The sequence below is a fragment of the Lissotriton helveticus genome, chromosome 1_1 (assembly GCF_964261635.1).
Source record: "Lissotriton helveticus chromosome 1_1, aLisHel1.1, whole genome shotgun sequence".
In the NCBI taxonomy this organism is placed as follows: domain Eukaryota; kingdom Metazoa; phylum Chordata; class Amphibia; order Caudata; family Salamandridae; genus Lissotriton; species Lissotriton helveticus.
This window is the reverse complement of record NC_136057.1, coordinates 1,113,586,594-1,113,612,967: the sequence shown is the minus strand read 5'-3', so window position 1 is coordinate 1,113,612,967 and position 26,374 is coordinate 1,113,586,594. Positions and strand designations below refer to the sequence as shown.

Sequence of the window (26,374 nt, the reverse complement as noted above, 5' to 3'; positions counted from 1 at the left end):
ATGGAGCTACCTGGTTTAGCTATAGGGGAGACAGGTCGGGGATTCCCTCCTTGGACGTCACCTACCCAGTCGGTCTTTAGCCAGACTTCCTTTCGTCTCTCCTGTCGTCTCTTCCTGCATCCTCCCTCCATTTATGTCTCTCCTTCTCTCCTCTCTGAATGTTTTGAGACTGAACTATTTTGTCTGATGCCTGATGGAGCTACCTGGTTTAGCTATAGGGGAGATGGGCCGTGGACTCCCTCCTTGGTCGTCACCTACCCAGTCGGCCTTTAGACAGACTTAATTTCGGCTCTCCTTGTTGTCTCTTCCCCTATCCTCTCTTTCTCACCTTCCCTGTCCCCTCTACGCTCCATTTTTGCCCTCCATGTTCTCTAAATGTTTCCCATTGAGACCTAGCTATTTGGCCAAAGCCCGATGGAGCTCCTTGATAGCTATAGAGGAGATGGGTTTTGGGTCTTCCCCTTCGACCGTCACCTACCCAGCCGGAGTTTGGGTAGACTTCCTTTCGTCTCTCCTGTCGTCTCTTCCTGCATCCTCCCTCTATTTGTGTCTCTCCTTCTCTCCTCTCTGAATGTATTGAGACTGAACTATTTTGTCTGATGCCCGATGGAGCTACCTGGTTTAGCTATAGGGGAGATGGGCCGTGGACTCCCTCCTTGGTCATCACCCACCCAGTCGGCCTTTAGACAGACTTAATTTCGTCTCTCCTTGTTGTCTCTTCCCCTATCCTCTCTTTCTCACCTTCCCTGTCCCCTCCCCTCTACGCTCCATTTTTGCCCTCCATGTTCTCTAAATGTTTCCCATTGAGACCTAGCTATTTGGCCAATAGCCCAATGGAGCTACCTGTTAGCTATAGAGGAGATGGGTTTTGGGTCTTCCCCTTCGACCGTCCCCTACCCAGCCGGACTTTGGGCAGACTCTCCTTAGTCTTTCTGCTGTATCTCCCTCCCACCCCTTTACCCTGACCCCCTTCCCCTCTACTCTTCCCTTATCTCTTTTTCTATGTTCTTGTAATTGTTTGTCTAGAAACTTATGTAAATTGGAACTGATGTAATCGTGTAATTTTGTGGAACCTCATGTAAAGCGCTCTGATACCTCCGGGTCTAGCCAGCGCTATATAAAACTCTTAAAATAAAAATAAATAAAATAAAATAAATAAAATGTAGAGGAACCTTCTGTGTCTGGTGCTAATACAAAGTTATATGTAAAACAATACATGCTTTCTATGTGTATCTCACCCACTATCTCTACCACTACTTGCTGCCGGGTTCTTTGTACTGTGTTATAAAATAGAAAAAAATAAATGGTTTTTAAAAACAAAACAAAAACAGGCTGCATTTAAAATAAATACTTTATTGAAAAGCAATCGCAGAAATTTTGGTCAGCCGAGCAATATTCCATCGCTCTGATGATCTCCAATCGGAGTGAGTCACATTTTGCTACATATCTCATGAATATTAGTGAGGTAGTGACCCGGTCATACAGAGTTTTCCAAACCTACCTATTTGCTTAGAATAATTATTGATCTAAAAGATGCTGGTTGCAAAGTAAGGCCAATATTTTGTAATCAGTAAATAGTACATCTTCCCCTAAGAGTCAAGGTTCCTTCTATAATCTGTGTGTGGCCTAGGCTGTTATAGATGGAGTTATGTTATGTTATGCTTTATTTGTAGAGCATACATACACCAGGTTGGTTTCTTGACGCCGCTCTGAAGGTGTTAGACTAAGGTGTTACTAGTATGCCTGTTTAAATAGCCATGTTTTCAGGAGTTTGCGGAAGCTCATTAGGTCTGTGCAGGATCTGATCTCCAAAGGCAGGGAATTCCAGTATTTGCGGCCTAGGGTGGCGAACCTTGTTCACCCAGCGCGTTTTAGCCTGAAAGGAGGTATGTTCAGGAGATGCATATGGGCAGATCGCAGGTTGCGGGTGGGGGTGTACCTATTGATTAAGCTATTGATGAATTTTGGGGTTATGTTATTCAGGGATTTGAAGATGGTGCATTCCTCCTTTAAGGCGCATCTCTGGGTTATTGGGAGCCAGTGTAACTTCTTCAGCAGAGGGGTAATACTTTGGCGCCTGTTTTCTTGAAGGATCAACCTGGCCGCCTGGATTTTGAACCATTTGAAGGCTGTGGATGAGGTGGCCGGAATGCCAAAGTAAAGGGAGTTGGCATAGTTGATGTGGGATATTACCATAGCGAGAACTGCCTGTATTTTTGCTTCTTGATTAAGGAACCTGCTGATTTTCCTTATTTTTCTTAGCTGGAAACAGCATGTTGAGACCACAGATCCAATTTGATTTTTCATGGTCAGGTCATTGTTGATTATGACTCCCAAGGTTTTTGCATATGTAAAGGGGACGGGGGGGTTGTCCCAGTTCTTTAGGCAAGAAGTGGGAGCTCCAGGGGTTCAATGGGCCTCCCGTGAGGATTACTTCAGTTTTTTCCGGATTTAATTTGAGGTGGTTGCTGTTCATCCAGTCACGGATGAACAGCATTATCGCCTGGAATTCGTGGAAAGTGGTAGGGGAGTTATTGATCGGAAATATTAGTTGAAAATCATCTGCGTAGTTGAAGGTTTGGACTTTCCTTTCTTTTAATGCATGGATCAGTGGGAGAAGGTATGAATTGAATAAGTGAGGGGAGAGTGAGGAGCCCTGGGGAACACCGCAAGTGTTTTCAATCGTGGGGGTTGTGAAGTTTCCCAGGCGGACCGCTTGGTAACGGTTCTTAAGAAGGAGCTTATCCATTCGAGGGCCGGTCCGTGGATTCTTGCATCCAGGACGCGGTCAACCAGGGTGTTGTGGTCGACCGTGTCAAAAGCGGCAGAGAGATCCAGTAGCACTAGTGCTTGGGGGGGATCCTCCGTCTGCTTTCTCTCGCAGGGAATCCAGGACTGACAGCATCACTGATTCTGTGGAGTGAGCTGGACGGAACCCTGCTTGATGAGGGTTCAGGTAGTCTGAGTGCTCCAGAAAGGCAGATAAGCTTTTGGCTACGTGGGCTTCGAGTAGTTTGGCCAGATAAGGAAGCAGTCAGATGGGTTGGTAATTGGTGAGACAGGATCAGCTCCTGTTTTTTTCAAGAGTGGGATGACAGACGCCTCTTTGAAGGTCCTTAGCCCTGGGATAGTGATTTGTTTAAGAGGGCCATGGCTGGGTCTGGGCAGGCCGTGAAGGCTTTCTTTAGGATCCAAGGGGGGGCAACAGTCTCTAGGAGAGCCAGATTTTACTTTGGTCATTAGGTCTGTGAAAACTTCTTGGCTTATCATTGGGAACTGTTCTAGCCTTTGTGTGTTTTTAGGTTTCATTTGGGAAGTGGGCTTTGTGCATATAGGGATGCTTGCTTTGATCATTTTAATTTTGTCAATGAAGAAGTTATTCAGGGAGTTGCATAGGGATTGCGAATGTGTGGTTTTTAAAGCCTCTCTGTCAGGGTTTGATAGATCATTGATTATTGAGAAGATGTCCTTTGAATGGTTTTTGGAGGTGAGGATTTTAAGTGAGAAGTATTTGGCCTTCGTGGTCAGAATCGTTTTTTTGTAAATTCTAAGGGCTGTTAAATAGCTGTTTGTCAGGTGAGTATTTGCTTCTCCATTTGCTTTCTGCTTGGTGCAGATTAAGTTTTAATTCTTTTAAGTCAGTGGAAAACCATTTCTGGGCTTCGTGGCGACGAGCTCGTTGTATTTTCCTAAGCGGGGCATGTTTATTGCTGGCTGTCAAGAGCCAGTCCGACAAGTTTTTCTCATTCTCATCTATAGAGGATTGGGTGATGCGGATTGTATTGGCCAGGGTTTCGAGAAATTGACATTTGTCGATGGTGTTCCAGCTCCTAAAGTAACCAGGGTCAGGTTGGGGAGTTTTAATTTTGGCAAGGTTATTTATGGAGAATTTAATAAGATGGTGATCAGACCAGATACAAGGAGTTACACCAAAATTTGCCATAGTCAGGCTTGTGGACTATACCTGGTCTAATATATGCCCTTTAATGTGTGTAGTGGAGGTGATGTGCTGGCTGAGGTTTAGCCCCATAAGTAGGTCAGTTAATTCAGGTTGAGTGAGGTCCACCTGCTGGGTCGGTAGCCCAGTAGTTGAGATCACCAATGAGTAGTATTTTCGCATGATTTGTTATGAGATGTCATCTGTTCGCTCAGGGACTGTGGGAACTGTGGCATGCTCTGTGGTGGTCTATAGAGTATGACACAGACTAGAGGGGCAGAATCTGACTCTAGTTTAATCACTAGGTTCTCTACTTGTGGTAGGTCAAGGAGGGTAAGTACTGAGAATTTTAAGTCTTGGTGTATTATAGCTGCTACCCCCCCTCCTGTTTTTCCCTGGTGGCAGTTAGCTTGGAGGATGTAATAATTGCTAGGTAGTGCTGCTAGGCATTTGTATCCCGTGGCAGCACTAGCCCCTCCCCCCTCTTCTCTGATTGGCGCTGACTGGCCACCAGGAAGAGAGTCGAGCTGGTGTGGCGGCGGGTTTTGGCGCGGTGAGTTAGGTTTTTAAAATAAGCAGTGCGCCAACCCGTGTGGTTGTAGGCCCATCCTTGTAACCTTTGATTGCTCAATAAAAGTTTTTACCCAAAAAAAAAAAAAATCATAATAAAAAATAAGCAGTGCATCAAATATATTTGTTACTTCAAATTCAAAGCAAGTACAATTTTTAAAAACAAAGAGGTAGTAGCGCTTTACGCAGGCAGGGGCACCTTTAGCAACATTCTAGTCTGTTAAATCAAACTAGCTTTTTGTACAGACTGCATCCTGAACTAACGTATTTGAAGGAACTTCCACATATGTCAATGAAGATCAAGAACCATTGGCGGTATGTAATATTTACATATGCTCACGAAATTTGTTCAAGCATTGAAGCTGGGATTAAACTCAGATTTTTGGTTTTACCAAATTGTGCATTTCAGCCACTTGATGGATATTTCTTGCTCTTCTTTTTCACATCAAAGGTTTAAATGTTGTTCGCACATGAGGCAGAAGCCACATAAAATCTGGGCTTGTTTTGGTCCAAGGGTTCAAAACGACCGCAAGCTGTCATCTTATTGAGCCAGGGTCAACATTTCACTAGCTCACACAATGCTACTAAGAACAATGACTGCGGCACAAGGTTGAGGCTTCCCATTGTTGTTTTTTGGATGTAAAACCCTGTAGTGCTCACACAGTATAGTTTTAGATTTATTTTACTAATGTGGCTTTATATACTGTGGAGCTTACCCAAAAGTGATAGAGCACTTTAAAAGAGAAATCAACATTACATAATACATGTAATTTTCATACATAAAGGAGTTAAACCGGTATACAATTGAAATAAGGCATTGTATAAGACCGGGGTCTTCAACTCCAATTTTACATGTACTAAGAGCTACTTATGATCAATGAAAATCGCCCCAAGCTACTATTATTAGTGTTCTACTACTGGCCACATCAGACAAGATTACATTTGTGGCCATCACATGCAAAATTGCTAGTAGTGATCACCTCAGCGCATCAAGCGGGGTTGCCAGCAATAATATAAAAAAACGTTGTCAATGTGGAATGTCTCTGGATAGGTAATACATAACATGAATGTAATGCCCCTGGCACCAAGGTAATACCATAGTAATGTCTCCCTAACACCACATGATTCATCCCTCAAATACCACCTTTAAATATATTTTAGAAATTAAACTATTTTTTCCAAACATCAGATTATAAGTTTAAAAAAATACAGTTTCATCTTGAACACACACTTTATATTTATATATATATATATATATATATATATATATATATATATATATAATATATTTTTCCATTCCACCATGCAGCAACTCTACAATGCGCACACTTCTTCCACAATGAAAAAGACTCAACCCATTTCGTGCTTGAAGAATTTTATTCCATTAAGGTTCCCTGCCGAAAACCCAACGCGTTTCGGCGTAATCCGCCTTCATCACCCACAAGTCACCCACTGTAGTGATACCTATCATATTCCATTTGTCGAAGCCAGGGCATTTGCTAAGTGAAAGCCATTCTTGGAGTAACAAATACATCATAAATGGCGAGAAAAAATCTTCAGAGCTAGTTTCTTCATGTAAGAGTTTTGTTAGATTCACATTGAATCTCCCCAGAAACCCCTCTGGTATTCCCTCCGTTAACAAGAGTTGCACACTGTGCTAGTTACTTGAGTAGCAGGTCAGTGGGTTCATAAATGCAGAGCATCTCTGTGATTCATAGATTCCTACATTCTGTGCAGTAAAATACATTCTCCATATCTCCGCAGGACATTTGTTATTGTTTCAGCTATCTTTGGCCCACATCATCTACATACTGGGGACCTGGATACAGAACAACATGGCTTACCCATTTACTGCAAGCTGCTGGAAATGCAGGGCCGACCTCCATAATGGGAGACATGGGAAGATATATTTTGGAAAAGGACTAAGAGATGGCACAGTGGCATCACAAACAGGTGTCCCATAATGCTAGACCCTGTGTTTATACACTTTTATTATCTACTCCGCACTCAACTTACCCCAGCTTGGCTCCTGAAGATTTCTATCACACAGGTGAGCAGATGAGTATGATTGCTTCAAGCCAACTTTATAGTTTGGCTGTGCTATTGCTTTCAACCATTCGGGGAGCAGGTTACCAACATGCTCTCCATAGTAATAGGGAGGGCGAAGCTAGAAAAGGTGTGGACCTGCTTGCCTGATTTTGTCTTCAGAGAAAAGGTGAGAAACAATATGTAGAGTAAATATCTGAAATTTGAATGAGGGCCCTCCATTTAAGAGATGGGTCTCATGTTTATATATGTTAGAGCCACAACATAAAAGTATATACATAGTGCTTATTCCAATCTCCTACAGGTGGTGGCAACAATTTGGACTATATATTGACTGAGGCTCTCCATTGATAAGCCACCATGATTGTCGGGGCACTGACATTTAATTATATAAAGAGATAAGGATTATTTAATAAGCTTGATGGCCTGTATTGTTAAACTGCGTTGCTTTAAAAGATGTGGGAATGATGCTACCCCAACTACGTTGGTTGCTGAGTAGTTCAAGAGCCATTTATCATAAGCCAGCCTAGTACAGATTATACATAACAAAGCAGTAGCAAATATCACAATTATAAAGACAGTAGCAAAAATGAAGTGCACAAAATGAAGAATGCTAACATGTGTAGGATGGTGCGTTTTTCCCTGGAAAGCCGTTGCACTAATCTGCGTTAATTACAAAAATGTGCTGTTGCGGGAGGTGGAGTTCAGAAGCAGCATATGTAATGCCCTGGGCACAAAACCCCAGGCTGCCACAACCTTGTTGTAGGCTGTATTTTGTTTCATGTAATTTGATTTGATTTGGACCTCTGCTGAGGTCAACAAATAGTTTCAAATACAAGTTGTTGAAAACAGTTATATCTACTTAAAAAAAATTCTAAGAAACTTTTTAAAATATGTAGACAAGTTATGACAGACGTATTCATCAGGTGGCGATTTACAGAGCATTATAAGCGCCTGTACTGTGGTTATATTAATTCTAAAACAGATGGGGATTAAATACCAACGTCTGGCCTCTACCAGGGTAGACTTTGAGCATTGAAACAATACATGTATTAAATCTTGCACTCCTCCGTCACACAAATCACAAATACCTGTAGTATTATCACAGTTATTCCAATTTAGATGTAAAAACTTCTAACAGTAAAATCCCTAGCCGCAATAAGATAATACAACATCGAACCCTGTGGACTAAACTGTAAATATCCTTTCTGGGATTTGCATTCTACAGTTTCTACGTATTGTGCATAATGATTTAATTGGGAACAGTGTTTAACATTGAGATCGTAGCTTATTCTTGCTGTCAGATTTTTTAAGAATAGCCTCCAGTGTGCATGAGTCCACGATTTTAAAAGTGCTATTGTGCAGCGCAAAAGATTCAGTGCTAAACTAAGGTTTTTATTAAATATAAATTGTAACAACTTATTCTTAAAGATTTCCATTTTTAGAATGCTCCTTAAAAATCCTGGATCGGTGTGTAAGAGATTATAAGCCCATTTTTATTTTGTTTAAGGTTGCTCTAGCATAAGAGCTGACTAAAGATAGCTTAAGATGTAATACTTGGAATGGGACTGATTAGTTGACTTTTACCAATTTACGTAGCAAGTCCCCTTCTCTTATTTTGGCTGCTTGCCAGTTATTCATTGGAATATATTCTAGAGCATAAGATAAAATAGGAGGTATTTTTATACGGTAAACCTCTAATAAAGAATAAAAATATCTATTCTCAGAGGAAGAATATAACCGCTGCAGTGTACATAGGTGTCTGCTTTAAGGCCTAAATGCCGGAAAAGGGAAGAATTTTGTCAAGTTTGCGAAAAAATTCACCCCAAATAGGTATATATTTTTTCCACCTCTATAAGTTTACCCCCACCTGTTCCATTAAATTGATGAATTTATGAAACAATTTGGTGCCTAGGGATTTAGTTGTTTCTGGTCTTCTTGACTGTTGAATTGTATTTGATGATAATCCTTTTTAGCTTGCGAGACTATTGCGGCTTAACCACTCTTTAACTACCAAGCAAGGAATCGTGGCGATTCCTTGCAGTGCCCGTGACTTTTAAGCTCAATGCGCATGTGCATTGAGCTTAAAAGCGCGTTCACATCAGTTCCCTCAGCCGCAATCGCCGTCTGTTCCCTCAGCCGCATTCCTCCGACACCTTTTGAAGTGAAGCTTAGCTTCACTTCAAAGGCCCCGGCTTCTTCACACCCACATGCCGCTCTCCCCGCTCCGCCCCCTCCCCTGCCCGCCGTGTGCATTTCTCCTCCACCCCCTCCCCACAGCAATGCCCTCCGTCTTGTTTTTTTTTTTGTTGCATTACCAGCTTTTCAGTCTTTTTCCTTTGGGGGGCCTGCAGTGTTGTGTTTAAAGGCCTAGTCTTCAGTCTGTATGACAGGGCACCCCCTCCCTCCCTTACGTTTGTAGTAATAGACAGCATGTGGTGAAGGTCACACGGAGGTCAGCTAATGGGACGCCTGCCCACTTCTTGCTCTGTGCATGCTCCGGGTGTGTGATAGTAAGCTCGACTCCCCCACCCCTCCCGGCCCCGTGGTTCTCTCTGAATACAGTGGGTGGGATTCTGAAACTGTTTACGGGGTTCCCCACTTACCATAACACACCTCTAACCACAGTCTCTCCTAATGTCAGTTTTCCATGACTGTCTTCTGCCCCTAAAAAAATCACTTTCTTTTCGTTAATCAGTACGGCTTTTAAATCAATTACAGCTTAATCTCTGCGCCACCAAACCACATGTAAGTCATCACAGTAGAATTGAAGCAGTCATTTTCGGTGCTTTGGAGGTGTTGAAGCTGCGCAGCCGCAGTGCAACCTCTGCCAGCAGGGCCCGCGCCTTCCAGGTCTCTCGGCACCATTATATTGCATTAAACGGAGAGTGTCTGTCGGATTGTTGGGACCTGGAGTTCGAGGTCGCCTTTTTCTTTCCGCCCCCCCTCCCCCACTACAACTTCGCAATTTAAGAATGCAAACGGTATTTCCTGCCTTTCGGAAGCCCGGCGAGGACCCACAGGCGGCCGTTGTACATTTGTACCCTAAAAACCATCGTGTGAGGGGCAGGGATCCACTTGTGTTTGCACTTCGGTTGCCTTTGAAAAGAAACGCTGTCACCCTCACTCACCCTCAACACCTCACCCTCACTCACCCTCAACCCCTCACCCTCACTCACCCTCACCCACCCTCACCCACCCTCACCCACCCTCACCCACCCTCACCCACCCTCACCCTCACTCACCCTCAACCCCTCACCCTCACCCACCCCCACCCACCCTCACCCTCACTCACCCTCAACCCCTCACCCTCACCCTCACCCCCACCCACCCTCACCCTCACTCACCCTCAACCCCTCAACCCCTCACCCTCACTCACCCTCAACCCCTCACCCTCACCCACCCTCAACCCTTCACCCTCAACCCCTCACTCACCCTCACTCTCACTCACCCTCACTCACCCTCAACCCCTCAGCCTCACCCTCACCCTCACTCACCCTCAACCCCTCACCCTCACTCACCCTCACCCTCACTCATCCTCAACCCCTCACACTCACTCACCCTCACCCTCACTCACCCTCAACCCCTCACCCTCACTCACCCTCAACCCCTCACCCTCACTCACCCTCACTCACCCTCAACCCCTCACCCTCACTCACCCTCACTCACCCTCACCCACACTCACCCTCACCCTCACTCACCCTCAACGCCTCACCCTCACTCACCCTCAACCCCTCAACCCCTCACCCTCACTCACCCTCAACCCCTCACCCTCACCCACCCTCAACCCTTCACCCTCAACCCCTCACTCACCCTCACTCTCACTCACCCTCACTCACCCTCAACCCCTCAGCCTCACCCTCACCCTCACTCACCCTCAACCCCTCACCCTCACTCACCCTCACCCTCACTCATCCTCAACCCCTCACACTCACTCACCCTCACCCTCACTCACCCTCAACCCCTCACCCTCACTCACCCTCAACCCCTCACCCTCACTCACCCTCACTCACCCTCAACCCCTCACTCACCCTCACTCACCCTCACTCACCCTCACTCACCCTCACTCACCCTCACCCACACTCACCCTCACTCACCCTCACCCTCACTCACCCTCAACGACTCACCCTCACTCCCCCTCAACCCCTCAACCCCTCACCCTCACTCACCCTCAACCCCTCACCCTCACCCACCCTCAACCCTTCACCCTCAACCCCTCACTCACCCTCACTCTCACTCACCCTCACTCACCCTCAACCCCTCAGCCTAACCCTCACCCTCACCCACCCTCAACCCCTCACCCTCACTCACCCTCACCCTCACCCACCCTCAACCCTTCACCCTCAACCCCTCACTCACCCTCACTCACCCTCACTCACCCTCAACCCCTCAGCCTAACCCTCACCCACCCTCAACCCCTCACCCTCACTCACCCTCACTCACCCTCACCCTCACTCACCCTCACTCACCCTCACCCACACTCACCCTCAACCCCTCACCCTCACTCACCCTCACTCACCCTCACTCACCTTCACTCACCCTCACTCACCCTCACTCACCCTCACTCACCCACACTCACCCACACTCACACTCACCCACACTCACCCACACTCACCCTCAACCCCTCACCCTCACCCTCAACACCTCACCCTCACCCACACTCACCCCCTCACCCTCACTCACCCTCAACCCCTCACCCTCACTCACCCTCACTCACCCACCCTCACCCACACTCACCCTCACCCTCACTCACCCTCAACCCCTCACCCTCACTCACCCTCAACACCTCACCCTCACTCACCCTCACCCACACTCACCCTCAACCCCTCACCCTCACTCACCCTCAACCCCTCACCCTCACCCACCCTCAACCCTTCACCCTCAACCCCTCACTCACCCTCAACCCTTCACCCTCAACCCCTCACTCACCCTCACTCTCACTCACCCTCACTCACCCTCAACCCCTCAGCCTCACCCTCACTCACCCTCAACCCCTCACCCTCACTCACCCTCAACCCCTCACCCTCACTCACCCTCAACCCCTCACCCTCACTCACCCTCACTCACCCTCACTCACTCACCCTCACTCACCCTCACTCACCCTCACTCACCCTCACTCACCCACACTCACCCTCACCCTCACTCACCCTCAACGCCTCACCCTCACTCACCCTCAACCCCTCACCCTCAACCCCTCAACCCCTCACCCTCACTCACCCTCAACCCCTCACCCTCACCCACCCTCAACCCTTCACCCTCAACCCCTCACCCTCACTCACCCTCAACCCCTCACCCTCACTCACCCTCAACCCCTCACCCTCACTCACCCTCAACCCCTCACCCTCAACCCCTCACTCACCCTCAACCCTTCACCCTCAACCCCTCACCCTCACTCACCCTCACTCTCACTCACCCTCACTCACCCTCAACCCCTCAGCCTCACCCTCACTCACCCTCAACCCCTCACCCTCACCCTCACTCACCCTCAACCCCTCACCCTCACTCACCCTCAACCCCTCACCCTCACTCACCCTCACTCACCCTCAACCCCTCACCCTCACTCACCCTCACTCACCCTCACTCACCCTCACTCACCCTCACTCACCCTCACCCACACTCACCCTCACCCTCACTCACCCTCAACGCCTCACCCTCACTCACCCTCAAACCCTCACTCACCCTCAACCCCTCAACCCCTCACCCTCACTCACCCTCAACCCCTCACCCTCACCCACCCTCAACCCTTCACCCTCAACCCCTCACTCACCCTCACTCTCACTCACCCTCACTCACCCTCAACCCCTCACCCTCACTCACCCTCACTCACCCTCACTCACCCTCAACCCCTCACCCTCACTCACCCTCAACACCTCACCCTCACCCACACTCACCCTCAACCCCTCACCCTCACTCACCCTCAACCCCTCACCCTCACCCACCCTCAACCCTTCACCCTCAACCCCTCACTCACCCTCACTCTCACTCACCCTCACTCACCCTCAACCCCTCAGCCTCACCCTCACTCACCCTCACTCATCCTCACCCTCACTCACCCTCAACCCCTCACACTCACTCACCCTCACTCACCCTCAACCCCTCACCCTCACTCACCCTCAACCCCTCACCCTCACTCACCCTCAACCCCTCACCCTCACTCACCCTCAACCCCTCACCCTCACTCACCCTCAACACCTCACCCTCAACCCCTCACCCTCACTCACCCTCACCCTCACTCACCCTCAACCCCTCACCCCCTCACCCTCACTCACCCTCACAACACATATTGTGTTACAATAGGTGTCACATTTGCGAAAGATAAAACTATCTAGAGATGTAGCATAACGACCAGAGCTGCCATATAAGTCACGTAAATACAAAACATGTTGCATTCCAAATGCTATAGATGTCACTCATCCATTTGCAAAACGAAAAATGTCAAACTCTTCTATTGCGAGACCTATTGCATTTTCAATGCTTGTTTTGTTTAGACTCTGGAGGCATACAATTTTGAATATAACCAGAGGGGGGAGAGAGAGAGAGTAAGTGGATTCAGTCTCCCTTGGCAATATGATTAAACAAAGTAGAATCCACTCAGAAGGTGGCAGTGGTCCCTAAAGTGATGGGGAACACACAGTGTTGTTTAAATGCCCCTCACACACCAACAGGCCCCTTGGTGTCATGCTTCATCATCGGGGCCTTCGCATCCCTCTACGGGATGCGGCGTGCTACGACTAACGGCTACGTAGGAGCACTTAGTAGTGAACTATGTGTCACTGTAGTGACCTGGCAAAATATAAAAGTCAGGCCAAGGATCTCTGCACCAAACTGAGACAAAGAAAATACCCCAACCCTGTGATCCGGAAGGCTATGAAGAGAGCCAGGAACAACAATCGTGACGCTCTCTTGGAAGACAAACCCAAGAAAGATGACCAAATGAGTAGAACAGTATGTGTCACCACGTATAGCCCAGTAACCAACCAAGTGGCGAAACTGGTCAATAGACATTGGCGCATACTCACAAGTGGCACACTGTCCCTTGAGAAACCACTGTTTGCTCACAGACGTGGTAGGAATCTAAAAGACATGCTCGTCCATACAAGACCTCCTCCACACAGAGTGGAACAAACGAGACTACAAGGGATAAAGGGCCACCACCCGTGTGGCAATTGTAACAGCTGTCACCTTACCAGGAAGAGCCAGACCCTTACCTTTACTAATGGTACTAGTTGGGAACAACGTACATTTACCAACTGTAACAGCAAAAATGTAGTGTACTTGATCACATGTCCCTGCAAAAAGGAGTATGTGGGAATGACAACGAGACAAGTTAAGATAAGGATTAACGAGCACAAAAGCAACATTAGATGTAAGAAGTCAACAACAAAAATGTCAGCCCACTTCCTGGAACATCAACATTGTGTCAATGAGTTACAGTGGACAGTGATCGAGCAGCTACCCTCAGAGACAGGGCTGTTGGAAAAAGAGCAACGGTGGGTGTTTCGCCTTGGGACCGACACCTCAGGGCTCAATGACTCAATTCCGTGGAGCCAACTACGCTGATCGCCTAAATACCACCCTATAATCTGTATACAGGGTATGATGAATGACCATGGTACACCCAATGAAACTTGGCGTAACCTTACTGTTTACATATCTCCCTAAGAAATTACTGAAATCCTGTTTCTGTTAACCAGAATACCCCAGTATGTTTAGAGCCAACTATGCTGTACATTTGAATGCCATCTGATGATCGGTGTATATGGTGTGGTTTATATACTGAACACACAAAATAAGTTTTGGCATAACCTTTTTATTGTTTACCTCTCCCTTCAACATTTATGGGTCCTTTCTTGTTAGCCATTATACACTTAACGCAGTATTTATCCTCTCCTTCACACTCGCATGTAACTAGGGCTCGTTTTTTAATTGTTATATGTATTTATATATTTTTTGGAACCCGAGTCGGTAAATGCTTCACCTTTCAGCACTGCCCATGCGCGCCATCCTAGTATCAAACTCAAACGCATGCGCGTGTTGGTTTAAGTTGACGCATGCGCAGCTCTACCTACGCTACTTCCTCACGCAGGCGCAGAAGCTTACAGCACCGTCCCCCGCCGATCGCGTAACACCGGATCCGGTGGGGTAACTATTGCCGTATTTGGGCATACTTCCGAGAATCATTAACCAATCTGCCTCTACTAATTACCGAGCCAAGAGTATAAATAGTAAATCGCTAATCCAACCGCTCACTTCACCGGAGCAGCGTTGAGGGGAAGGCAGGCGAATGAACCATGCAGTAACCGTGAGTGGGGTCACACGAACTAGGATGCGCTCTGTGCATCTGTCACCTTATACTTTCTGCTCTCCTATTAACAACCTAAAACCTACCCATTAATATCTTTTAGGTTGCTTTACTGGGCAGCGAGGGAGGATACCCCCAATACCACGCATAGGCTCATGAGGTTATCAGACTTTGAAAAATAAGTAAGCCTTCATTTTTAATCACTCTCTCTCTCTCCCTTTATCCATACCAGGGAGACTACAATTAAGATGTATGTCTGTGTTTTTTGTCTGTATGTTCCTTTTTAATGTCTTTTTTACAGGGTTCCAGAACCCCAGTTTTGGTTCTGTCACTTACCCTCATTGACTAGGAAAGTAATTTCTTCCCTAAGTTCCTGGACATCCGACTAGTATGTTTATTATGTCTTTTTCCCACAGGTTCTTTACAACGCCAATTGGGCGCAACTGAACTTACCTATATATAAACACTGTTAGGTACATTACACATTTATTTTTGTATATAACACTTTTACATTTCATGTGAGTAAGGTGAGGATAACGTGCATATCCTCGTCCTGAAGAAGGAGTCCCTGCGCTCCGAAACAAGTTGACACTTTGAGATGGTTGATATACCCTAGTATGTATATTATCAACCTCACTCTGCACCTTTTTAATAATACCAGCCGAGGACATAATAAATAATTGTTTTCCTACGTGCCAGGTATTTTTTAACTCACTTTTTTCACCTCACTCACATTCTTTCCCTAAAAAAACACACACCCTCACATAGTTCACTACTAAGTGCTCCTACGTAGCCGTTAGTCGTAGCACGCCGCATCCCGTAGAGGGATGCGAAGGCCCCGATGATGAAGCATGACACCAAGGGGCCTGTTGGTGTGTGAGGGGCATTTAAACAACACTGTGTGTTCCCCATCACTTTAGGGACCACTGCGGCATACAATTTTGTACATTTGTTAAGGCTTTCCGTCCGGAAGACCGAGACAGCATACATTTTTAATTCTGTGCCATTTGTTTCAGGAATCTTTGTTTGACTCTGCTCATTACTATTCCCCTTAGTGTTTTTATTTCTATTTTTCTTTCTCTTTGGCGTAGACCCTAACCTCATTGTAGCTGAAGTTCCCATTGTTGTCGTTTCTTCTTTATTTATTAGTTGGATTGGTGACCTTTGGGATCTTCTCTGATTGAAGATTGGGAACAATGAGATGACATTGTGGATGTTATTTTCACCTATGGGGTCTTTAATAATTTACAGAGGGAGTAAATATTATCTTCCTTAGTCTTCTAACTTTTTCCTTTTTTTTGGGGTGGATCTACCCATTTGGGTTGCTTTTTGTATCTTGGCTGGTGAGTGATCTTCAGATGATGATGATACTTTGTGGCCTTGCTCTTTTCATCCCTCGGTTTTCTTTTTCTTCCTCGATTTTATCTTTTTCTTATTGGAATTCGAGAATTTTGCTTAAGTTGTTTATACTCTTCTGGTCCACTAAGTATTGAAGTATTCTCCGTTTCTGTTTCCAGGATCTGGTCAGAATTTTCCATAACATTTTCTAAAACAGCCAGTATTGATTCCAGAATCCTCTGTATTGTATATAGAGTACTGGAAACGGGATCTTGCATGTTGGGAGATTGCAAAGTGTTGAACTGTGGGAATCCTGGAGACCGCAAGCGATTTTTCTAGCATATCAGAGATTCTGCGTGGAGTACTATTAAATAATTGAATTGCCTCCTTTGTTGTTTTTGATTCCTCGAGTGGTGGACCAGGATTATAGTTTATATCTGGTAAAGAACAATTTGTGTCAAGTATTGGAAATGATATGTCTTCTGTTGTTTGAAGTGATCATTCCTGGTGCTCTAAGTGCTCACCTGCTTTTATATACTCAACTGCCTGTTTCTTTCATATCCTTTAGTGGATTGTATGAAATTATTGTCCTTAGATTTCTCAGGTTCTGCTTCTGCATCATTGTATCGTTCCTGAAATTTTTCCTGTTCAACTATTGTAGTGTGTTTATCTAGGTACCTGAATCGATATTCCTATTCTTTGCCCTTGTCCGGTTATAAATCAATAATATCCCTACAACGGCATAGAAACCCTTTTGATAATTCAGTCAAAGCGCATGTTGTCACATTAAGCAAGCCTACTCCTCCAGCCCCCTAGAAGGCACACCGAGTTCTTAAACAAATCCAAGCCTCCAGCAACCTGGGAAATCCCCGCTGCTTTGTTTTGATTTAGTCTGAGAACTCCTGTAAAGCACTGTAAGAACGACCAGTTCTTAGTGACATCTTTATTGACGTCTTATGTCCAGCCTTACGTCAAACCCGGCACCTTTCAGGTATAAATATACCAACGTTGCCTTAAGCAAACACACGGTGGTGATGAATCTGGAGCAGCTACTACTTGCCCGAGAGCCCAGCTGATGCGAGAGCCCACGGACGCTGCCCCTCCCTTTAGACGCGCTGAGAAAGACGCTGTCTTTTCTCTTGCCGAGAAATCCAGCCTCCGGCGTTTCCAGCTTACCCTTGCGGGTGACTGGGATACCGAGTCCTGAGAGAGAGATACCAGACCTCCTGCCTTCTAATACCCAGGTACTGAACTGACTAAACCCTTACAGAGAATTCTTGAGTCAGATTCTTGGCAAAACAAACTTAACTTAAAACTGCTACTTATTTACTCCTTCCCACGTATTAGGCTTAGGTCAGGTACACCGGGGTAGGCGTAGTTAGAAGCACCAGTTGAGTACGATTAGTCAATGTATATATGTATGTATCTATTTTATCCATTTTAAAGTATCATATGGCTAAGAAACCATATCAATGCTTTTACAGTATTATTTCATAATCCTGCTTTTACTGTAGGAGAGGTGTGGCGCCGCGGCCAGGGCGACTGACGCTGGAATCTGGGAATCACGGTTCGATCCCCGGCTCCGGCGGCAGATTAGCCCAGCACCATGTGACTCTGGGCAATAGCTCGCTTAATCTTCCCGACGGCCCCCAGCGCCTAGAGACCCTTACGGGTGATTGTGCGCTTTACAAATGTGGACTTTACTTACTAAACTATAAGTATTGCAATTGTAGCAATTCATTTCTCTTGTATGAGGAAAGAGACTGCTCAAAAAATAACACCTTTTATTGAAAACGCCCGTCTCTCTTTTTCTCTGCAATCTGGTGAAACTAAGTACGCACCTTTGACTGAGTGAAATAGCTGTCTTTTGTTTTCACACGACTCTAGAGATATACTCTTAATCAGGGAGAGCAAAGTTGTCATGTTTTATGGTTGTCAGAAACTAAATCCCTTCTTGTCTATCCAGGGAGATTAAAACTCCTCCTCGCCTATTCGAGAAAGTTTCTAGTGAACTCTGAGCTAGCTGGCAAAAAACTTAAGTCTAATATAGTCAGTAGAGACCTAGTTGTAAATGTAAATGAGCTTATATAGCGCACAGCTACCCGCAGTGGGTTTCCCGACGCTTGCTTAGGGAACCCTTCCTGGTATTCCCCTGTGAGATAGCAGGGTATCCACAAGGTGAAAGTCAGGCATCCCGCCGCGAGGGGCCGTTGTGGAGATTAAGCAAGCTATTGCCCAGAGTCGCAGAGTGTGAACCCGTGAGTCGAGGAGGCACCGGGGCGAGAATTATCGAGTCCGTGGAATTTTTAGCCCAAGACCCCGCCGAGGCGGGGAATTGAACCCTGGTCAAGGACCGATCTCAGCTTCCGGGTCTGCTGCCTCTAACCCCTGAGCCACACTTCTCCACAAGTTAACCTCAGTCTTACGTCTACACTACTGAAGATATTATTCCAATGCTCAGAGCCTATTGGGACTATAGGAACTACACTAGACTATCTTGTTTGTATGGCTCATATTTGAAATGTTAGGGGGGAAAAATGTTATTTCTGTGTTTCTGGACAGTACTCCAATATGGGCTGCTTTGCGCATGCTCCTTCTTGTCAATTGTTCCGTGCTCAATATTTTCATGTGAATTGTTGAGTTCTTAATTTCTTGTTGGCCATGATGTACAGGGAGAAGGAGCTGGGATTCACCAGGTTTAACTGCAGATCACTAAGACATATATTTGCCCCCCCCCCAATCTCCCGCCAATTCTTTAGAGTAGTTTACTGCTTCAAATCCAAGGGAGCTACTGGAGAATAACTCTGTTCTTCTGCCGGTTAATCTCAGTCCTACAATGAGTAACGTAAAACTATTTACCCTGCAGACCAACAGCATTTCCTTGTACATTATAGTTGGTTGACACAATTAATGGGGCTGGCTTGCCCTATTCTACTGCTAGGGCTGCTATTGATGGCCTGCCCCTCAATGCCTGCCAGGTGAGTGCAGTGGGAGGTGAGAAGAATAAAGCAACACTCCTGGGATACAATTCCTCCCCCAGCCCTGAATATCGAAGTTACGGCCGCCTCCGGGAACCACCTGGGGCTCTCACTCCGCTGCCGCTGGCTGCGGCGACCGGACTCGCACCTCACAGTACTCTCCCCACTCTTACTGGAACGCCTTGGCTGGCTGGGCTGGCTAGGGTGAAGAAAAGGGCCAGCCTGTCATCCTTCTGTGTTCCTTCAGGAGCTTTAGAAGAACTGCATAAATCTGGTCAGGTCGAGGGGTTTCGACTGGTCAGACACATTAGAGGGGGTATGGCAGATGCTGGTAAAGAGGAGCAAAACGGGAGAGAACGGTAGTAGCTCTCACTGGCTTGCAAGCTGCACTGACCTAGTGCTGGCCGCCTCCGCACTGCCGGGAGATGCAGATGTCTAACCTCACCCATCTGATCCCTCCGTTCTCTGCTTACTCACAAGCGTGAGATATGGGGCGTAGGAGGCTTCCAACCTCTGCTGTAGTCCTTCAGCCTTCCGTTGACACAGCTTTCTCCTGGCTAGACCTGCAAACCTCGCAACACCCGGTATCCGGCTCGGTAGCCGCTCGCTCGCTAAACCGCTTGCTCGTCTCATCATGTCACGTCACTTCCTGTAGGCTGTACGTATTAGATGTTCCTGGAGAGATACTTCTCTGTGGAGAAAATTGATCCTTTCTGCATGAGCATTATATTGTATAATTCGCCTTTTTGCAGGAGGAGCATAAGAAGGTGTCCTTGTGATACTGACGTGTCCTGAGAACAATACGTATGAAAAACACAAGCTAACGCAGGATTTATGACCTCTTCTATGCATTACACACTCTAAAAGTGGAAATGGCACAATCATTAGCAAACAATACAATATGCTTGTGTTGAACATACTTAAAAGGAAATCACACATCTTAAAAACGTGTTCTAAGCCTAACATGTATGTATGTATGTATGTATGTGTGTATGCATGTGATATTTGTGTAGCACAGACCTTGCTGAAATGAGGCGAAGTGCTGTAGAGTGTCAAAGGGAAAGCTGCAGTCAGCGTGTGATTAGAGAGGAAGCTGGTTTGTAAGAGTTCGAGTGGACTGTAACTTATCGTGATGTGGTGTTCTCTAAAGAAGTGTGTTTTCAGCGCTTTCCTAAATTAAAGAAGAGTTTGTGTAGTCGATATAGGGATAACGTTCCAGGTCCGGGGTGCAAAGATGAAAAAGCCCTTTTGCCTTGTTATTTAGGTTGAGGCTACCACACAGCACAGCCGTCTGGGTGCGAAAGGCATTTTGTCGACTTACCAAGAATATAAAGGGGCTTGAAACCAGCCCATTGGTTGACTTTTACTGTTCTTCTTATTTGCCTGCTTCTTGTTCCCTGGCTTGCCTTGTCAATATTATGTCTAACTCTCCCTTAAAAAGTACCCAATTTGGGGGGCGCAACAGGGCGCGACGCAAAATGGCTGCACCTTAGTGCTGCTCTGCTCGGCCGAGCCATCATTCGACCAATATCTGCCTGAAATCGCTCCATCTCAGCCCCTGACAGGACTAGGCAGTGTTGGGGTGCCTGCCTGTTGGCGCTGGGATTAAAAAATCGCACTTCTGTTCATCGCAGCGCTTTGCATTTGCCCCGCCGGCCCACTCAACCTGCACTCCCAAAATGGCGGCTCCCTGGCGCTTTTGAAGTTCCAGCTTTGGTTTCGCCGCTGTGCTCTAGCTGTTGGGGCCATTTCCCGGGCAGCATTCCGGGCCTGTGCAGGCGGAAGGTGTGCATGCACCGGGCTGATTGGCACAGGCTAAGTGAGGAGTGGCGAACTGTGAAGAGAGGCTGCCTACCTACGTTCCCTCGAGTCCGTAGCTGCGGAGGCGGGTGGAGGCCCTGGGCGGGTGCAGTACTTTGCTGTGGCTGGGACTGGTGGGAGCTCGCTACTGGCGAGGCAGCGGCTCTGTGAGGAGCGAGGGCCTGGTTTGCAGTGCTGTTTGATACTACGGATCCTCGTTCACTTCGCTGGGCCAGTGTCCCCGCTGGGCCCTCCCCTGGACTTGCTGCCCTGCCGCCGGCCCCCTCACTGTCTATGCGGCTGGCGGCTGGCGGCTGTCATCACTGGGTGTGCTTGCCTCGATTTGATAGCAGGTGAGGGGTTTGTATCGCTGCACTGCTCGAGTGCCCTGCCACAAAATTGAGATTTGCCCCAAGACATCAACACTGCTTTGACCGAGCAGCAAGCCTATTGAGTACGCTTCGCAGTACTCAGTTTGCCTGGGTGTGATGTGCATCTCCTGTGGGTCTTCTGGTCTGGGAGCAACTACTGGCGCCTTTGGCCTGTGCTGGGCCTCCACTATCTGAGTCTTGCTTGGTAGATTCTCCTTGGCTCTGGGAGGCATGGACGATTATCCTTAAGGATCCCTGCTATGCTAGCCCCTGCTCTACCGTTGGCCTGGTTGACGTACGTCTTATCGTGTCTGGGCTGTATCTTGCTGCCTTGGGGGGCAAATTCTGCTTGGCCTACCATGGGGAGAACTGACAAATCGCAGCCTAGTCTCACTTTTGAGGCTCGCAAGCCTGCTAAATCCTCACAAAGGGCGGCCTAGGATTCGGAGGCAGACGCCCATTGTGACATCCCTCCCACGCTAGAAACCACCCTTCTGGTGATGCAATGTAGCCTTCAATCTATTGGGGCCACTATGGACGCAGTGAATCACCGCCTAGACCACCTATCGTTGCAGTTGGAGAAACAAAATGCCTGCATCGGTGAAGTCGAACAATGTGTATCGGCAACCGAGGATGGTCTGAGTGAGGTTGCTGGCAAGGCGCTCAATATGGAGAAGGTGCTGTCCCTCATCCTGGCCAAGAATGAGGATTTGGAGGGGGCGTGGCCAGCAACATGGCCGAGTGAGACGTGTCTCGGCTCTGCTCCGGCAGGCTGAAGTTATCCAACGTACATACTGGCGGCATACGGTCCCTAAAACCGACGCAAATGCACCCTTGGGGTCCTACCTCCACTCCGACGGCACCAGGTGGAGAGGGAAGGGCACATATCGCCGACAGTCCGCTGCAGTAGAGGCTGGTGCGTGGTCCCCGGAGCGGCCTTCAAGATGGCAGAGACATATACTGGTAACGAGCAGTAGGGCGGCGGTGAGGCGGCCGGAGATCAAAGAGGAGATCGGCATTCCTGCGTGCCTGGCGCCGCATTCCCGCACCAACAGAGGGACCACAGAAGAATGCGGAGGGCTTGGGGAGCTCTGGCGCTGCTCCAGACATCTGGCCCGACACCGATGGAGGTGTGACTGCCGGCCGGGCTGCGGGCGCCGGGACAGGCGCCGGAGTCCGGCAAGGACGGACAAAGCGCCTGACATAAGCAGCAGGATGGCACTTCACTGAGGAGCGCCACGGAGCGACAGCCGCGATCCGTGCCCCACACCTAAAAGAAGAGGCTGCCTGCAGTGACCGGAGCCCTGCTGCGACCCTACCCCGAGGCTGCAGCAGGTAAGTCCTCGCTCAAGAGGCCCTGACACCGCCTTAGGCGGCCGGCCTGGAGGCACAGTGAGAGGCGGCTGGTGAGGGCAGAGGCCCAGCGGCAGTGATTGGCAGGGAGAGCGGCACTCAGGGGGCCAAGCAGGGGGGCACCGGGAATACAAAGAGGAGCTTACTGCGGACCATGGCACCCCTAGATGAAGGGGGACAGTGGCGAGCCACGTGGCGGACGGAGGTAGGAGTACACCCTGGGGCCTGGGTGGAGCGCAGGAGTGTCTGGCCTGCGGAGGCCCCCCAGCATCAAACAATGGTCCCCAACACTGCCAACTGGCGAGCCACACAGAGTGACGTGCAGGCCTGATCTCGGCTGTGAGTGACCTGCTTGGGTGAGGCTGGACTGCCCTGGTGGTGCGGGCTCAGGATCCCCTTTGGATTCAGACTCGACCAATTGAGGCTGCGGAGATACCTGTGTGCCCCCAGCTTGGCTGCCCCCTTTTCTCCCCTTCTTCCCCCGTCGCCCCCGCCTCTCTCACTCAGGGCGATTGTGCGTTGTCGGTCCGAACAAGCACATAGGAAGATCTTCAAACCGAGGGGCCCGGACGACACTGTACTACAGAGGTACTTGGGGGTGCGTGCAGCACGGCAAGGCAACATGGGCAAGCCAAGGGATAAAGACCCCAAACCTCCCAAGCAGGGGACATTAGACCTCTATACTAAGACGGGCCCCCCACAGGAGGAAGACTCTACGACCACCCGCTCGGACACGGCCCTGCTGATGAATGCAATACAGGCCTCCCGCGAAACCCTAGAAAACAAAATTGGTGCGGTGGGGTCAGAAGTAACTCTGCTAAGACAGGATCTCCGAAACCTGGTGGCAAGAGTGACCGAATCGGAAACGAGACTAGGTGATGCGGAGGACACAATACACGACTTGAGAAAAGGGATGACGGCGCTCCGATCATCCCATAAGCAACTACCGTGGAAGGAGGACGATGCCGAAAACAGGGCAAGACGCAACAACCTCCATTTTGTGGGATTTAGAGAAAGAATCGAGGGAGCCAACAGGGCAGAATTCCTGCACTCATGGCTGCTGCGCACCTTCCCCAAGGAGAAATTCTCGACTTGTTTCATCATTTAAAGGGCTAACCGCACGCTATTGGGTAAACCGCCAGTGGGAGCGAGACCCAGGCCGGTCATTGTCCGTTTCCTAAATTTTATGGACAGAGACATGATACTACGGGAAGCGAGAAAACTTGGGGAAATCCGTCTCAACAATGCCCACATAATGATTTTCCCGTACTATAGCCAGGAAGTGCAGAGGCAGAGACGCTCCTATGACTCGGTAAAATCCAAACTAAGACACTTCCAAATCCAATACATGCTACTGTTTCCAGCAAAACTAAAGGTGATCTATAAGGGCAAGTCGCTATTCTTTCAAACTCCAGAGGAAGCGTGGCAGTGGCTGGAGGAGCGCCCAACGCTGACGCGGAGGGAGTCTGGGGCTTCAACGGCCTATACGACGGAAGGGCCCGCGGGGGGCCCTGGAGGGATGCCGAAGCCACACAGCTCCCGACTGGGACGGGGAGCCCATTCATTGGCTGCAACTCCGTATCACACGGCTGGACATACAAGAAGAAGACATCGAAGCGCGGCCTCCCTGGACTCCAGCGACCCTCGGGATCTCGCTTCCAGTGTCTGACGGGGAAAACACGCACCGCGGGGGAAGAAGATTCGCAGGGTACCTCTTCGGAAGGGGAGGAAGCGGACGAACATTCTCTGCACTCTTTGGCGCTGGAAATAAATGAACTGGAGAAAGGACAAATGCCAGCTGTTGTGGCCTCCCAGGGGGACCCCCAGGACTCTAATTCATGAAGCTAGGATCGGTTTGCCTGACCAAGAGACGTTGGAACATGCCTGGAGCACGCAAGTTGGACACCCCCCCTCCCCCCATTGCTTGTCTGTTCTGTTTCTCAATTTTTACTTGTGTGTTTGCCTTGATCCTTCCTTTCTAGTTTTTTATTATTTCTTCGGGGCTTCAACCTGATGGTTCAGAGGTACCCACTGGAGCGGCAACCTGTGGGCTAAATTTGCTGAGGGAGGGCGACAGACCTCCACCTGCCCTAGATTCTACCTCCATGTCATCTTGCCAGGAGGGGGTCAACGGGGAGGAGGGGGTGGGGTGGGGTGGGTTGGGAGAGGGAGGGAGTTACTAGAGGTTTTGGGTTATGAGAAAGTTGTTCTGTTTTCAGTTGGATTGGCATATGGCATATAGCTCCACGCTACCCCGCACACACGCCGTCACACCCGCCCATGACATACACATACCTGCTATTACGATATGACTGCTGCAGATACCCACGGTGCCCCTGGGGGTAGAGGGGGGATTGGACCCTATCGGCTACTCACCTGGAACGTCAACGGTCTGGGGGACAAGATAAAACGAGGGTTGGTGACGGCACATATTAAACGGTTGCACCCAGACATAGTCTGCCTCCAGGAGACTCACCTTAAGGGCACAAAATGTGGATTCCTAGCAGGGGAGCCTATAAAGTCTTAGCACATGCGGGATACACATCGGGGTCATGGGGTGGCTATTTTGATTAAAAGGTTCCCATTTTTACTGTGACTCGAATCTGGATAGATCCACAGGGGACCTATGTAGGGGTGACAGGAACATGGATGAGACAGCGGATCACTCTAGTCTCGGTCTATGCTCCCCGAAACTACAGGCCAGGACACTGACCGGGGTGGCAGAAATAGTGCTAGACACGCCAGATACACTGCATATCATAGCCGGTGACTTTAATGACGTCATGTCCTCCCCCCTAGACCGGTCTGGGACGCGACTTGACGGCTCCCACGCTACGCCTCTAGCCAGAACCATAGGAACGTTGGGATTGACAGATGTTAGGAGATTCATCCCGACACGAAAAGTTATTCCTACTACTCGGGGGCGCACAACGTATATTCCCGACTAGACTATGTCTTCCTTCCCCGACGCACCCTAGGGATTGACGACGAAGCTGAATATTTGGCACGAAGAATCTCGGACCACTCGACGCTGTTGGTACGACTGGGAGGAAGGCCGCGATCGCGGAGGGAGAACTGGAGACTGACACCATGGGACCTACAAAATCACACTATACTTCATGGCCTCCGGGCTGATACCAAGGTTTACTTTGCCGAAAATATAGGCTCCGTGCAGTCAGGGGTCATCTTATGGGAAACCTACAATACGGTGCTCCGGGATAGGGCGCAGAGTAGGATATCATGGGAGAAACGGAAAGCTCAGAAGGAGCTGTGCACAATGGAAACCAAAATTTCAGGCCTGGAACGACAGCACTTAATAGATAGAGATCCACTGGTGCTTCGGCACCTGCTTGACGCCCAGCAACAATACAGGGACCTGGCCACTAACGAAGCAAAGGCACAGGCACTTGCAACTCTGCACAGACTGTACGATGTGGGGGACAAATCTGGGAAGCTCCTGGCTTGGCAGAGTCGCAGGGAGAGAGACGCATGGTGGATAGAGGGTGTGACTGATAGGCAGGGACAATTGCATAGGGGTGACACCCAGATAGCCCAGGTCTTTGCCTCCTACTTTCGGGATTTCTATGCGGCTCGGGAACTGGGAGACACGGACGACATAGCGGGCCTATCTGGCCGAGATCCACACCCCAGTCTTAACTGAGGACGACAATGACACCCG

At 48.6% G+C, this 26,374-nt stretch overlaps 1 protein-coding gene across 1 annotated transcript in view; it reads left to right on the top strand.

Annotated features, from left to right (window-relative positions):
• YEATS4 (YEATS domain containing 4) overlaps positions 1–26,374 on the top strand; it is a 164,679-nt gene that overhangs the window by 16,842 nt on the left and 121,463 nt on the right. The gene's annotated exons all lie outside the window — the stretch shown is intronic.